This window comes from Tenrec ecaudatus, chromosome 2 (genome assembly GCF_050624435.1).
Source record: "Tenrec ecaudatus isolate mTenEca1 chromosome 2, mTenEca1.hap1, whole genome shotgun sequence".
In the NCBI taxonomy this organism is placed as follows: Eukaryota; Metazoa; Chordata; class Mammalia; order Afrosoricida; family Tenrecidae; genus Tenrec; species Tenrec ecaudatus.
Window position 1 is genome coordinate 87,848,679 of NC_134531.1, and position 14,600 is coordinate 87,863,278.

Genomic DNA, 14,600 nt, shown 5'->3' on the forward strand with positions numbered 1-14,600 from the left:
ATTAACTAGAAGTACAAAGAAAGAGAGGAATAAGTTCACCACTATCAAGACAATATATACAACAATATCGGGTCTGGGAAATAATCTCCATGACAAATAACACGTTTTTTAATTAATACATTAATTGGAAAATGTTAAAGAAGAAACTTATTAAGAGACTCAAAAGACACATTAATTCATTCTAATTTAAGATAAATATTATAGATATTTGAGGAAATTAATACCCTGACTGGATAGTTCATGCTATTAAGGATTTTCATTATTGTTTTAGTTGTGAAAATCAAATTTTGGCTTTGTTTTTTAATTTCTTTTCTTATGTATAAAAGCAGAAGATTTTATGGATAAGATTACAAAATAGTTTATACTTCCTTTAAAATAATCAGTATTGTTGAGAACAGATATTTACTAGATGGATAAGAAAATGATGAAACAAGAACACAAGGGACTGATAATTCTTAAAGTTGAGCAATAGCTATGTAAGATCACCTAGTGCCATTCTTTCTACTTTAAATGTGCTGTGAATTTTTAATGAAAAATCTTTTTAAAATTACCACAACTAAATTTTAGCAAGCACGTAGTGTAAACCTTATATATTTATGGGCAATTACAACGGAAAAATATTTTTCTTAGCAATTAGTTTAAGAATTCCTTGTTAAGAAAAACACCTTCTATTATGTGGAGCAGATAGGCATCATTTAGAAAAATATTGTGTCCTTGACAGCAAACTAACAACAATAAGAAAGCTTTAATAAAACTATGAAAAGTCATCACACTCCTAAATTCCCTGGAAAATCTGATGACTGGACTTTGAGTTAGAATTGAGGATGTGACAACATACAGTCAATCAGGAGAGAAAAAAGGACAACAGGTGGAGTTAATTATACAATGTGACAGGTCATTTTCAAATAGAGTTACCATAAACTCGCCCTTAGCTTGAACGTAGTTAAAGATCCTTGGAGTCATAGTAAGAAGTCCTGGTGGCACTGTTGGGTAAGCATGAGGCCACTAACAGCAAGGCCATTGATTCAAATATACAAACAGGTCCAAAAGAGGATGATAAGGCTATCTAATCACATATTAATTACAGCCTCAGAAACCCTATAATTTTATATAGAGTCATCATTTATTGGAACAGACTCTTGTAGTAGTATGACAGTAGAAGAGTGATTAAATATTAAGTGTTTAACCTACATGTTGGTAACTGAGCCCACCAAGCACACCCTTAAGAGAAAAGTTGGTATTTTGCATCCATATCAACAATTGTCTTAGAAACCATGTGGGGCAGTTCTATCCTATCCTTTAGGGTTTCTATGGATCCAAATTGACTTGATGACAATGGGTTATAAGCACTTGCTACTTCATCCATGAAGAGGTAAAGTCTATTTTCACTGACTTTGAATACAGGGTGCTTCTTCAATTTGCCTTTGTCTAATAGGATGTAATTAAAAGGTGAGAATAGGTCCGGTTCCTGTCTTAGCCTCTAAAGATCTGGAAGTTTATGCTATTGCTCTGGGGAAACACTAGCCACCTTTCAAGAAACCCAAACTTCTTACAACCCCATTCGGTCAGGAATCTCTAGTTAACTTTGTGAATAGTTCATATGGAATAGAACCAAGAATCCAAACATAGGACTTCAATCTCAAAATATCTGAGAAAGCATTACCAGTCATTTGGTAAACTTAAGAAATTGAAGAGATGTGGGGCCAAAACTGTCCCCATTGTGTTCTAGCTGAATTCCTATACCATAGAATCACAATCAAATAAAATAATTGTGTTTTAAGCTACTAAATTTTGGAATAGTTTGTTATGGAAATATACATGATTAAAGTCATAACAAAAAGGAAAGTTGTTGTATTTGTTAGGTGCTCTAAAATTAGTTTCAATTCATAGCAAACTCATGAACCAGAAGGAAGCAATTTCATTCCTTAGTTGCCCTCGCAATGGCTGCTGTATCTGAGTGCGTTATGGGAGCCACTGTGTCAATCCATCTTGTCCAGAAGCTTCTTTCCCCCATGTCTGTTAGTTAGCGATGCAGGGTGTTCTTTTGCTGGGACTGGTATCTTCTAAGAATATGTGTGCACTGCATGAGAAGAAGTAGCACCATCCTTGCTTTGAAGGAGGGTTCTAGTTGTAATTTCTCTAAGACAGTTTTGTTTGTTCTTTTGGCAGCCCATGACACACTCAATATTCTTCACCCACACCATAACTCAAATGTATCAGTTCTTTAATATCCCTTGTTAAATGTCCAACTTACATGTGCATATGAAGCACATGAAAACACCACAGTGTGGGTCAAATATATCTTAGTCCTCAAAGTAACAACCTTTCTCGTCAACCCTTTAAGCAGTTTCATGTCTGTACTGCTTGTTCCTTGAGCATTGATTGTACAGCCGATTAAAATGGAATCTTTGATAAACTCAAACTTTTCTCAATGTATCCTATGATGAGGATTTTTATTTTCTTTACATTGTGTTATAATCCATAGTGAAGGTTGTAATTCTTGATCTTCATTGCAAGTGCTTCAAGTCCTCTGCACTTTCAGTAAACAGTGCTGTCGTCTGCATATAAAAAGTCGGGGTCACAGGGACTCTATGACCGCAGCCTGGACCCTCCCTCACCATGTTGTCCTGGGTGGTACTTTCTGCCACCGCCACAGCGACCCCCTCTCTGAAGAACACAGCTCTCCTAGGTCCAGGGGCACTGCAAGCCACAAGGATCTTTCACACAGGGCAGCCAAGTCTTGCCCCTGTACCACCTCTTCCTGAGTATGGAGTAAGAGTTCGCTTCGGGCTGATCCCTGAGGAATTCTTCCAGTTCCTTTATCCTAAAACTGGGGTCACAGGACCTTACATGCTCGGAACTGGGCTTATTTTGTATTTTCTATGCAAAGAAATATATGTGGTCACCCCTGAAACATTCTCGTCCATAGCAACAGTAGGGTTGCTTATCTGTGGCATTAAAAAATATGGTCCCTCTGTCGCTGAATTTGCTGATAAACTCAATGAGGAAAAAATTGCCAAGCTAGAAGAGGTCAAGCAGGCCTCCATCAAAGACATACAGGATGCGATTGATATGGAGAAGGCACAGCAGGCCCTGGTTCAGAAACGCCATTACCTTTTTGATGTTCAGAGGAAGAATATCGCTATGGCCTTGGAGCTTACTTACTGGGAACGGCTGCACAAAGCATACAAGGAGGTGAAGAATCGCCTGGACTATCACATCTCTGTGCAAAATGTGACACGCCGAAAGGAACAAGAGCATATGATCAACTGGGTGGAGAAGAGTGTGTTGCAGAGCATCTCAGCACAGCAGGAAAAGGAAACAATTGCCAAGTGCATTCAAGACCTAAAGCTGCTTGCAAAGAAGGCTCAAGCACAGCCCGTTATGTAAATGTGTCTGTACCAATCGAGACAGCTACACCTGACTCAATGGAAACTTGTCTGATGAAGTCGTTCTTTGTATATTGCTGTCTACTCAAGTTACAGTTTACCTTACTGAAAATGAAGTTTGAGGTGGAGGTATTCAGAGAATAAAACACAATCATTGGCCAGTGGAAAAAAAAAGGGGAATCAGTTTTCCTCCCACCTTGCTCCTGAGACCTCCATGTGGTCCACCTTCTCAGATTATTTGCTCACCATACAGACTGAATATGGTGGAAGGACACAGCTCTATCAAACACCTTTTGTGATGTTGAACCATGCAGTGCTCCCTTGTCATTCCCAACACTGCCCCTTGACTGTACATGTGCCATGTGAGCACGTCGAAGGGTTGGGGATGCCTCTTCTGAATGCAATCCCTCCTTTATGATGAGCTACAGAGTCAAAGACCTCTACACTGAGCACAAGGAAATGCCTTTCTGTCATTCTCTAAGTTCTACAAATAAGAAAGGGTGTAGTGCGAGTAATCAAGTCAGTTCTAACTCACAGAGACCTTATGTACAACAGTAGAAATCCCAGTTCCATTCAATTGTTTGAACACAAATGTTTGAACCCAGGTAAACCATGGTTGGTAACTTCAAAAATAAAAAAGACAAAGAATTTGGTCTTTGGAATGATTAACAAAATTTATAAACCACTGGAAAATTTATCAAAGGAAAATAATGAGAAAATATTACAAATAATAAATTAAATGGGTAACATCACAACAGAACCAACTGAAATAAAATATCATTATACAATATTATTTTAAAAGTACCCCCAACAATTTTTGAAAAACTAGAAGAAATGGACAAAATTCTAGAAGTATATTATCTATCTAAATGAATTTTGCTGATATAGTAAATCTTAGCATATTTGTAATAAATAAGAAATATATTAGGTTATTAAAAACTTCACAATAATTAGTCCAGACCCCAATAACTTTATTTGAAAATAGCACTAATTCAGAAAAAAACTTAGCTGGGTTTTGTTGCTTCTGAGCTAGATGGCTGCTTCCTTATCTTCAAGCCTTTAAGACTTCAGATGTTATATCTTTTGATAGTCAGGCACCATCAGCTTTCTTCATCACTTTTGATTATGCACTTGCTATGTTTTCAGTAATCCTCTCCGGAAGGTGAGCATCATAGAATGCCAGTTTAATAGAACAAAGTGTTCTTGCATTGAAGGATTACTTGAGTGGAGACCCAATATCCATTTGCTACCTTAATACTAAACCTATAAATATATGCACATAGATCTATTTCCCCATCATCAGGTATAAATATATCTATATTTGTACATGCCCGCATTTAGACCTCTATAAATGCCCCTTGCCTCCTAGTTCTTTGCTGTATTTCCTTTTATTTTCCTCTTGTCCCACTATCATGCTCAGCCTTCATTTGGATTTCAGTAATTCCTCTCAGTTACATTGCCCTTGATCACAACCTACCAGGCCGCCTACACCCTCCTTGTCACCAATTTTAGATCACTTGTTCCCCTGTCCCTAGGTTTGTTAACTCCCACTTCCTTTCCTCTGCCTCACTGTCTCACATGTCCCCCTGGAACTGTCAGTCCAGTTGTTTTCTCTTCCAGATTGTTTATTCGTCCGATCTTATCTAGATAGACCTGCAGAAATAATAATAAACACAAAAAACAAGACCGAGCAAAATAAAACAAAAGAAAACCAAACAACAACAGCAACAGCAACAATACAATGATTTAAAAAAAGAGAAAAGCCTATAAATATTTCAAGATGTTTGTTGACCTTTAGGGGTGTTTTCCAGTAGAGTCTGATGGGGTTTTTGGTGTTCCCTGGGGACTCCATTGCTCTGTTCCCCTTGTTCTGTTGCATGCCCTTACTCTTTGGTCTCAGTGTGGTGAGGTCAGATTGGGTGCAATTCCCACACTGTGTCTCCAGTGTTGTCCTCTGTAATGCTATGGGTCAGTGAGGGATGTTGTGTCTCATAGTGGGGCTGGCCATATGGTCCTCTATGTGCATTGGCTATTCTGAGCAGTGATATCCTCCTTGGTGGACCAGGATGTGCTCTACTCTCTCTTCCTCCTTCATTTGCTCCCGTGTGCTCTGATCAGACATGTTCCTCTCCCTGAGCTGTAGCTTCAGTAGTATCGTCTGAAGTAAATTCTTCCTGGGGGAGGAGGGGTTGTCCACGTAGTTGGGATTGGGGCAGGCCCCTCAGACCTCTCCACTGGTTTCCCTACTCTATGCTGGTATATTGCATTCACTGGGCTGAAGTCTGGTCCTTATTCCCCTGGGGAGATATAAACAATACCCTCCCCTTGGATGAGTTAGTGCCCTGTTCCCCCACTACCCATGTCTTTTTTTTCTTCCCTCCCCATCCTTTTTAGTTGACCACCATATGTATCCCTGGGTTTGGTCTGGCCCCTGCCATACTACCTGGACCTCACCCCAGGAACTTCTGTATACAGTAGCTTTTTCCCTATGCACCTTTTGCATTTTTTTAAAAGCTCAAGGTGCACTTGTCATTTTGTGTTTTCTTACTTCACTTAGCATGATTTCCTCCAGTTCTTCCCATGCAGTGAGTGTCCCATGCATTCACCACTGCTTTTTAGCGATGTGTAGTACTCCACTGTATGTACCACAGTTTTTAATCCATTCATCTGTTGATGGGAATTTGGGTAGTTTCTAACTCCTTGCAATTGTGATCTATGCTGTGATGAACATTGGAGCACAGATGTCTGGCCCTGGTTTGTTTCTTGCCTCTTTTTTTATATGCCCAGTATGGGGATTGCTGGTCGTATGGTAGCTCAATTTCCATCTGTTTTAGATATCAGTAAATTGATTTCCATACTGGCTGTACATACCTACACGTCCACCAGCAGTGGATGAGAGTTCCTACCTCACCACAGCCCCTCCAACATTTGTTGCTTTCTGATTTTCTGAATTGGGCTACCTTTGAGGGTGTTAGATGGTATCCCATTGTTCTTTTAATTTGCATTTCTCTTATGGCTAATGATCAGGAACATTTTCTCATATGTTTATTGGCCATTAGGATTTCTGCCCTTATGAAACTTCTGTTCAGGTCCTTTGCCTACCTCCTTAGTGGGCCATTCGTTTGTTTCTTTTTGGAAGCTAGCAGAGTATTAAAGATTGTAGTAATAAGGCTGATTTGTCATTGCTAAAAATGTTTTCCTTGTCCATGGACTCTCTTATCCCTCTCTTGGTGAATTCTTTCAATATACACTGGTATTTTATCTTCAGTATATCCCACGTGTCAATTTGTGACATCTTTGTTTGTGTCCTTCCCTATTTTGATAGCCTATATATTCCCTGCACCAAAGTTCTCAGGTTGGTCCCAATTCCCTTACTGATGGCCCTAATAGTTTTGGGTTTTACCTCCAGGTTTGTGATCCGGCTTGAGTTTATTCTTGGGCATTAAGTGATATAAGTATCTTGCTTCATCTTTCTGCAGGTAGATAGCCATTTTTTTCCAGGACCACTTGTTGAAGGCCATCTGCTTCCCATTTGATATTTTTTGGGCCCTTATCAGAGGTCAGTTGTCTGTATGCTAATGATTTTATTTCCGAGTTTTCACTTCATTTTCATTGGTCTGAATATCTGTCATTATGCCAATACCATGCAGTTTTGACTACTGTGGCTGTATAATATATGCTAACGTCAGGTAAAGCAAGCCCTTCCACTGTGTCCTTCTTCTTGATAAGCTCTCTGCTAATTTGAGGTTTCTTCCCTCTCCATATGAAGTTGGTCATCAGTGGTTTCATTATCTTTGAAGAATGATGAGGGTAATTGTATTGGGATTGCATTGAACTTATACAGTGCGTTGGGCAGAACTGACATCTTAACTATATTGAGTCTTCCAATCCACGAGCATGGGATATTCTTCCATTTATTGAGGTAACTTGTGGTTTCTTGTAATAGTGTTCTGTAGTTTTCCTCATATAAATATTTTGTTCTTTTAGTCAGGTATGTCCCTAGTTATGTCAATTTTTGCTTGGCTATTGTGAAAGCTACCGCCTTTTTGATATCCTCTTCTGTGGCATTATCTGATGTGTATAGCAGTCTGATAGACTTCTGTTTGTTTATCTTGTATAATGTCACTCTGCCATATTCCTCTATTGTTTTCTAGTACTCCCCTCGTGGAGCTTTTGGCATTCTCCATATATAAAATCATATTATCTATGAATAAAGATAGTTTCACAACTTCCTTCCCCAGGCAAATACCTTCTATGTCTTTTCTTTGCTTTGTGCTAACTGAAACCTCCAGTATGATGGCTTCCTTTGCAGTGGGATTGTGTTTGTCTTTTTTCCACAGACTACCACGTTTTTGATATATAGCTTGTATGATCTTGAGGAATGTTCCTTCCATTCCTATCTTGTTGAGTGTCTTAAACAGGAATTGTTGTTGGATATTGTTGAATGCTTTTTCCAACCACAATTCAATACAATCTATTTCAGAATATAGAAGAGAACATTACATGATTAAACTCATTTTATGGAGCAGATATACTTGATTAACACTGAAACCATCTAAAGACATTACCAGACTAGAAAAATATAGACCAATATCCTTTATGAACATGTTTTTATTGTTAGGTGTCATATAGTCAGTTTTGAGTCAAAGTGACCCTGTGCAAAACAGAAAGAAGCACTGCCTTGTCATGCGCCATCCTCGCAATGGCTCTTATGTTTGAGACTATCAATATAGCTGCTGTGTCAATCCACCTTGTCCAAGGCTTTCCATTTTTTTACTGCCCCTTATGAACAAAGATGCAAATATACTCAACAAAATCCTAGCCAATAGAATTTAAGAAAATATTAATGAATAATAAGTCATGGTTCAGTTGGGTTTTACCAGGTGTACAAATATGCTTCATTAGAGAAATGAATAAGTTATCCACCATAAAAATAAAACAAAAGGAGATAACTATATTATTGTATCAGTTGATGCAGAAAAGGAATTCAAATAATCCAACATCCATTTTTATAACACCCAATAAAATAGGAATTGAAGGGAAATTCCTCAGCATAATAAAGGCCATATTTTCAAAATCAATGGGAAGCATTTCGTCTATAGAGAAACTGAAAGCAGTCCTCCTCTGAACAAGAACCAGGCAGGGATGTCATTTATCACCATTCTTATTTAATATAGTCCTCTAGGGACACCATATTCATTAAAAAGAAACCAAAGACATCCAGATTGTAAAAGAAAATGTAAAATTATCTCTATTTGAAACCTTGTGTACATGCCACCTAAATTTTGAAAGCATCTCAAAAATAGATTTTACTCCTTGAACATTAATGACAGAAGACCTGATGAAACATAAGAAACAAAAAACATGAAAACATAAAAAAGGGTAAACAAGATATATTTTTCCTCTGTGGGAAAGTTATCCAGAAGCAGGCAATATACAGAGCTTAAAAAAACTATCAAAACAAAACAAAAACAGTGCTTACAACATCATCTGGGAGCCAGGCTCTGCCAGCCTTAGAGAGGACACATGGTTAAAGGATTGGCATAGTGGTTACACATTGGGCTGAGAACCACAAGATCAGCAGTTCAAATCCACCAGGCAGTTCTGTTGGAGAAAGTCGGAGCACTCTAGTCCCATAAACTTCTACTGGGTCAACTCATCTGATTGGGGGCAACCCTGACTGTCATTGGCCCAGTACTTCACCAAACATGAGATCTTTTTCTAATGACTGGTGTTTCCTGGTGGTGTATTCAAAGTTGATGGGTTGCAATCATTGCTTCTAAGGAACAGAAAATTTCAACGGGCATCTCAATAAGATAAAACAAGCTATTGTAATAAAAGGAACAAAGGCCTAGAGTTAAAAAACAAAAACAAAAAATAGGAAGGACGTGTTCCTTGGATATGCTTGATATCCTTATTAAGCTGCAAGAATAGAAAAAATTAAAACCTTGTTACAACTTTGAAATATTTTCTGGGCCATGCAGGAAGTATCAAAAGAAGATGGAAGGGATATATTGAGTCACTATATCAAAAATAACTAGTGGACATGTCATTATTTCAAGAGGTAGCATAAGATAAAGAAGTGATAGTCCTAAAGGAAGAAACCCAAGCTGCACTGAAGATACTAGCCAAGAGCAAGTCTCCACGAACAGACAGACTATCCTATCTATTGCAATATTTCAATACGCTGATACAGCACTGGAAGCACCCATTAGTTATTCTACAAAATTTGGAAGAGAGCTACCTGGAAAACTTCCTGATAGTGATCCACATTTGCACCATTCCATAGAAAGGTGACCAAGAGAATGCAGGGATAATATAACATTATCATTGTATTACATGCAAGCAAACTTACCTAATGATCAGTCAAGAAAGTTGCAATAGTACATTGACAGGAGCTTCCAGAAATTCAAACTAGACTAAGAAGAGAACTTTAACATGTCTGGAATCAGAGAGATTTTGGCTGAAACAGAAAATAGCAGAAAAAATGTTTACCTATATGTTATTAATTATGCAAGGCATTTGAGTTTTCATCAGATAGCCTTGAGAAGATTGGGAATTGCAGAATCTTCACCTATATCAAGAGACAGTCTTTCAAACAGAATAAGGGAATACTAGATGACCTAAAAACAGGAAAGGTGTGCCAAGGATTGCATTCTCTCAGTGTACTTATTCAATCTATATAATGAGCACATCATCGTAGACACTGGATTCTGTGAAGCAGAATGCAGAATCATCATTAGAGGAAAGCTCATGAACAACCTGCTATATGCAGATGACACCTTCTGGCTTGCTGGAAGTGAGGACTTGAAGAACTGGCCGATGAAGCTCAAGGTTTGCAAGCTTCAATATGGACTGCAACTCGATGCAAGGAAAACTGAAAGACCCACCACTGGGCCAACAGGTAACATCATGATACCTGGAGAAATCATTTTGTTTGGCTCCACCGAGGTGGACGAAGCGGCAAAGGAGAGATCGACCAACAACTTTGAATTAGGTGAACTTGCTGTGCAAGATCTTTTGAAGTGTTGGGGTGCCAGTATGTCATGTTGAAGACTAAGGTGCACCTAACCCAAGCCATGATAATTTCAATTGCTTCATACGCATGTGGAAGTTGGACATTGAATAAGAAAGCCCAAAGAAGAATGGATGCATTTGAATGAAGGTACTAGCAATGCATAGGGAAAGTACCATGCACTGCCAAATGAACAGACAGAAGGGCTGCCAGATACTCTTTTTTTTTTTTTTTAACAATTTATTGGGGCTGATACAATTCCTTTCACAGTTCATACATATACATACATCAATTGTATAAAGCACATCTGTACAGTCTTTGCCCTAATCATTTTTTTCTCTTTTCTTCTTTTACATTTTATTAGGGACTCCAACAACTCTTACCACAATCCACACATATACGTACATCAACTGTATAAAGCACATCCATACATTCCCTGCCCCAATCATTCTCAAGGCACTTGCTCTCCACCTAAGCCCCTTGCATCAGGTCCTCTTTTTTTCCCCCCCTCCCTCCACTTTACCCCCTCCCTCATATGCCCTTGGTAATTTATACCTCGTTATTTTGTCATATCTTGCCCTATTCGGGGTCTCCCTTCCCCCCTTCTCTGCTGTCCCTCTCCCAGGGAAGAGGTCACATGTGGCTCCTTGTAATCAGTTCCCCCTTTCCAACCCACTCACCCTCCACTCTCCCAGCATCGTCCCTCACGCCCTTGGTCCTGAAGGTATCATCCACCCTGGATTCCCTGTACCTCCAACCCTCATATGTACCAGTGTACAGCCTCTGTCCTATCCAGCCCTGCAAGGTAGAATTCGGATCATGGTAGTTGGGGGGAGGAAGCATCCAGGATCTGGGGGAAAGCTGTGTTCTTCATCGATACTACCTCACACCCTAATTAACCCATCTCCTCTCCTAGGCCCCTCTATGAGGGGATCTCCATTGGCCGACACTTGGGCCTTGGGTCTCCACTCTGCACTTCCCCCTTCATTTAATATGATATATATATATACACATACATATATACATATACACATATATACACATACATACACACACTTATATCTTTTTTTTTTTGCATGATGCCTTATATCTGGTCCCTTGGGCACCTCGTGATCGCACTGGCCGGTGTGCTTCTTCCATGTGGGCTTATTTGTTTCTGAGCGAGATGGCCGCTTGTTCACCTTCAAGCCTTTAAGACCCCAGACACTATCTCTTTTGATAGCCGGGCACCATCAGCTTTCTTCACCACATTTGCTTGTGCACCCATTTGTCTTCAGCGATCCTATCATGGAGGTGTGCAGTCACTGATATGATTTTTTGTTCTTTGATGCCTGGTAACTGATCCCTTTGGGACCACTCGATCACACAGGCTGGTGTGTTCTTCCATGTGGACTTTGTTGCTTCAGATACTCTTTTGAAGGGAGGATGTCAAGACTTAGCCTCAGGTACATTGAATGGGTTCTCAGGAGAGACCAATCCTTAGAAATAGACACCATGCTTAGTAATGTAGAAGGACAGGGAAAATAAGAAGCCCCTTGATGGGATAAACTGGCACAGTGACTGAATCAAGGGGCTCAACATAACAATATTAAAGATGGCACAGTACCTGGCCATATTTTGTTAAGTTTTTTATTGGTTGTTATGAGTGAGAATTCATTTGGGACACTTAATGAAAATAACGACTTCATGAAAAGTAAAGAAATCTAAGATAAGCAAAAAAAACTACAAAACATATAAAACAAAACAATAGGCCATGTACTCCCTAATTTTAAAACCAATCTCATAGCCAAAAGTTGTGAGAATAACTTGGTATTGATACATCCACATATGCTCAGAGCTATGGAACAGAACAAGAAAAACCTTAATAAACGAAGGAAATCCCAGAGAGCTGATTTTTATAAACTGCTGAGACATATTTCTTGGGAAACTGATTGTATTTCCACAAATGGTACTGACAATATTCAATGTACATTTGCAAAAGCATGAAACAGGACCTATACCTCTCACACTATATAAACTGAACTCAGATGGATTAAGACCTAAATAAAAATCCTGGAAATTTAAAAATTACCATTGAAAATATAGAAACAAACCAAATGGCCCTAATACAGCTTATAAACATATTGCCAAACATAATGAAAATCATCCATATTTTAAAAGACAAATTAGATGACTGAGACTTACAAACTATACAACATTTATGGATGTAAAAATTTCATCAAATGAGTAAAAAGAGATTAGGAAACCATTTGGGGCAAAAGTATTTTGGATACTGAGCTATTCTTTAAAATCTTCAGAAGACTGAACAGCTCACAAAGGAAAACACAAATAATAAAATTTAAAATTGGTCCAAAGCACAAATAGACAATTCACCAAAGATGGCCTCCAGGGTGCTAACAACTATACGAAGAAATCATTATGATCACTGCCTGTAAGAGAAATGCAGATTAAACATCACATTGTCATTGAAAGCAAAATTTAAAAAGCAAAAAAACAGAAAACAGCAAATCCTGGAGAAGATGCGGAAAGTCTGGAAACTTCATATACTATGGGAAGTGGTATGGTGTCTCCTTTAACAAAGGCAAATGGAAACATTGTATGACTCAGCAATCTCTCTATTTGAAATACAAAACAGTAAAACAGGAATAGATATATGCATGCCAATGTTTATATAAGCCCCATCTATAATAGCCCACCACTAGTCAGTCAGTTTGTCATCATGTGGTGGCTTGTATGTTACTTTGATGCGGGAAGCTATTATTTTAAATGACAGCAGGGTCACCCAAAGTAAAGGGATTTGGTGGAGCTTCCACATTACGAAGGACTCAGATGCCCCCTTTGGAGGAATTGGCCACTGAAAACCTTATGTGCCATGTGGAACCATTGTCAGATCCTGAAGGCCCAATGTAGGGATCAGTTACTACGGGTTAGAAACGACTTGATGACACGTAACATCAACAACAGTGAATGGAAGCAGAACACTGTCAGAGATCATGCCAGAGGATGGGCCCCTCAGGGCAGAACAGATTTGCTGCATTGAATGTTAATGATAGAAGATGAACTATGGGAGAATATCAAGGACATCATTCATGAGGAAAGCAAAAGGTCATTAAATAGACATAGAAAAACTCAAAATGGATGTCAGAAAAAACTCTGGAACTTCCTCTTCAGTGTGGCCAGAATGCTCCTTGGAAGCAAGAATGTGAAGACTTTGTCTTACATATTGTTGACATGTTGTCAGGAGATAGCAGTTCTTGGAGAAAGACATCATGCATGGTGAGATAGAAGGGTAATTTGAAAAGAGGAAAGCCCTTGACCAGATGGATTGACATAGTGGCTACAACACTGGGCTCAAGCATGGGGCAACTGTAAGGACAGCAAGGGACTGGGCGGGGTTGCATTTTGTTGTACATTGGGTTGCTGTGGGTCAGAACCAACTCCATGGTATCTAACAGCAACAACATTCACCAGAGCAAAAACACACAGACAGCCAAAATGTCCATTTGTGGAAGAATAGTTACATAAGCTCAGTACATATTTTGTACTTAACCTGCAAGCACTTTAACCACTGCACAGTGGAATACCATGCATGCCAAGAGAACAATGATGAAACTGCCAAGCATTTCATGACAAGGACAAACTTGGAAGACATTGTGTTTAGTTAAGTTTGTCATTCCCATAAAAACAAATACTGTATGGAACCAATATTATTAAAGAAACAATGCACAGAAATTACTTTCACACCAAAAGAAGCAGCATTGATAGTTCAGAGGAGGCCAGGCTGGTGTGAAGGAGGGAGGAAATAAAAGGAATGGGAAGAAAAAAACACATACAGATTAAAACACACACAGAGTGTGCAAAAGAGAGAAATGGAGGGAGGATGGAGGGAGGAAGAAGAAAGAATGAAAGGAAACTGTAGAGAAGGAAGCAAGGGAAGAATCCTTCCAGAATATAAATATTCTCGTTACTTGATCTTTTTCTTTCTCTTCCGAGATGAGATGAGCATAAATGAAGCAAGACTAATTTTCAATTCACTAAGCGTATGTCATATATGTATATCTACACTCATACAGATGTGCACAACAAATGGCATATTCTTATTTGTCATATATTATTATAACTATTTCTAAGGATTGTACAGACATTGTTTTACATAATCAACTTCAAACAGGAAGAAAAAGAACCTGAGAGACGAG

The 14,600-nt window shown here is 38.8% G+C and overlaps 1 pseudogene; it reads left to right on the plus strand.

The window, feature by feature from the left end:
* The first annotated feature begins 2,619 nt into the window (after positions 1-2,619).
* On the plus strand, positions 2,620-3,545 carry LOC142440891 (ATP synthase peripheral stalk subunit b, mitochondrial pseudogene; annotated as a pseudogene).
* Positions 3,546-14,600: the final 11,055 nt, after the last annotated feature.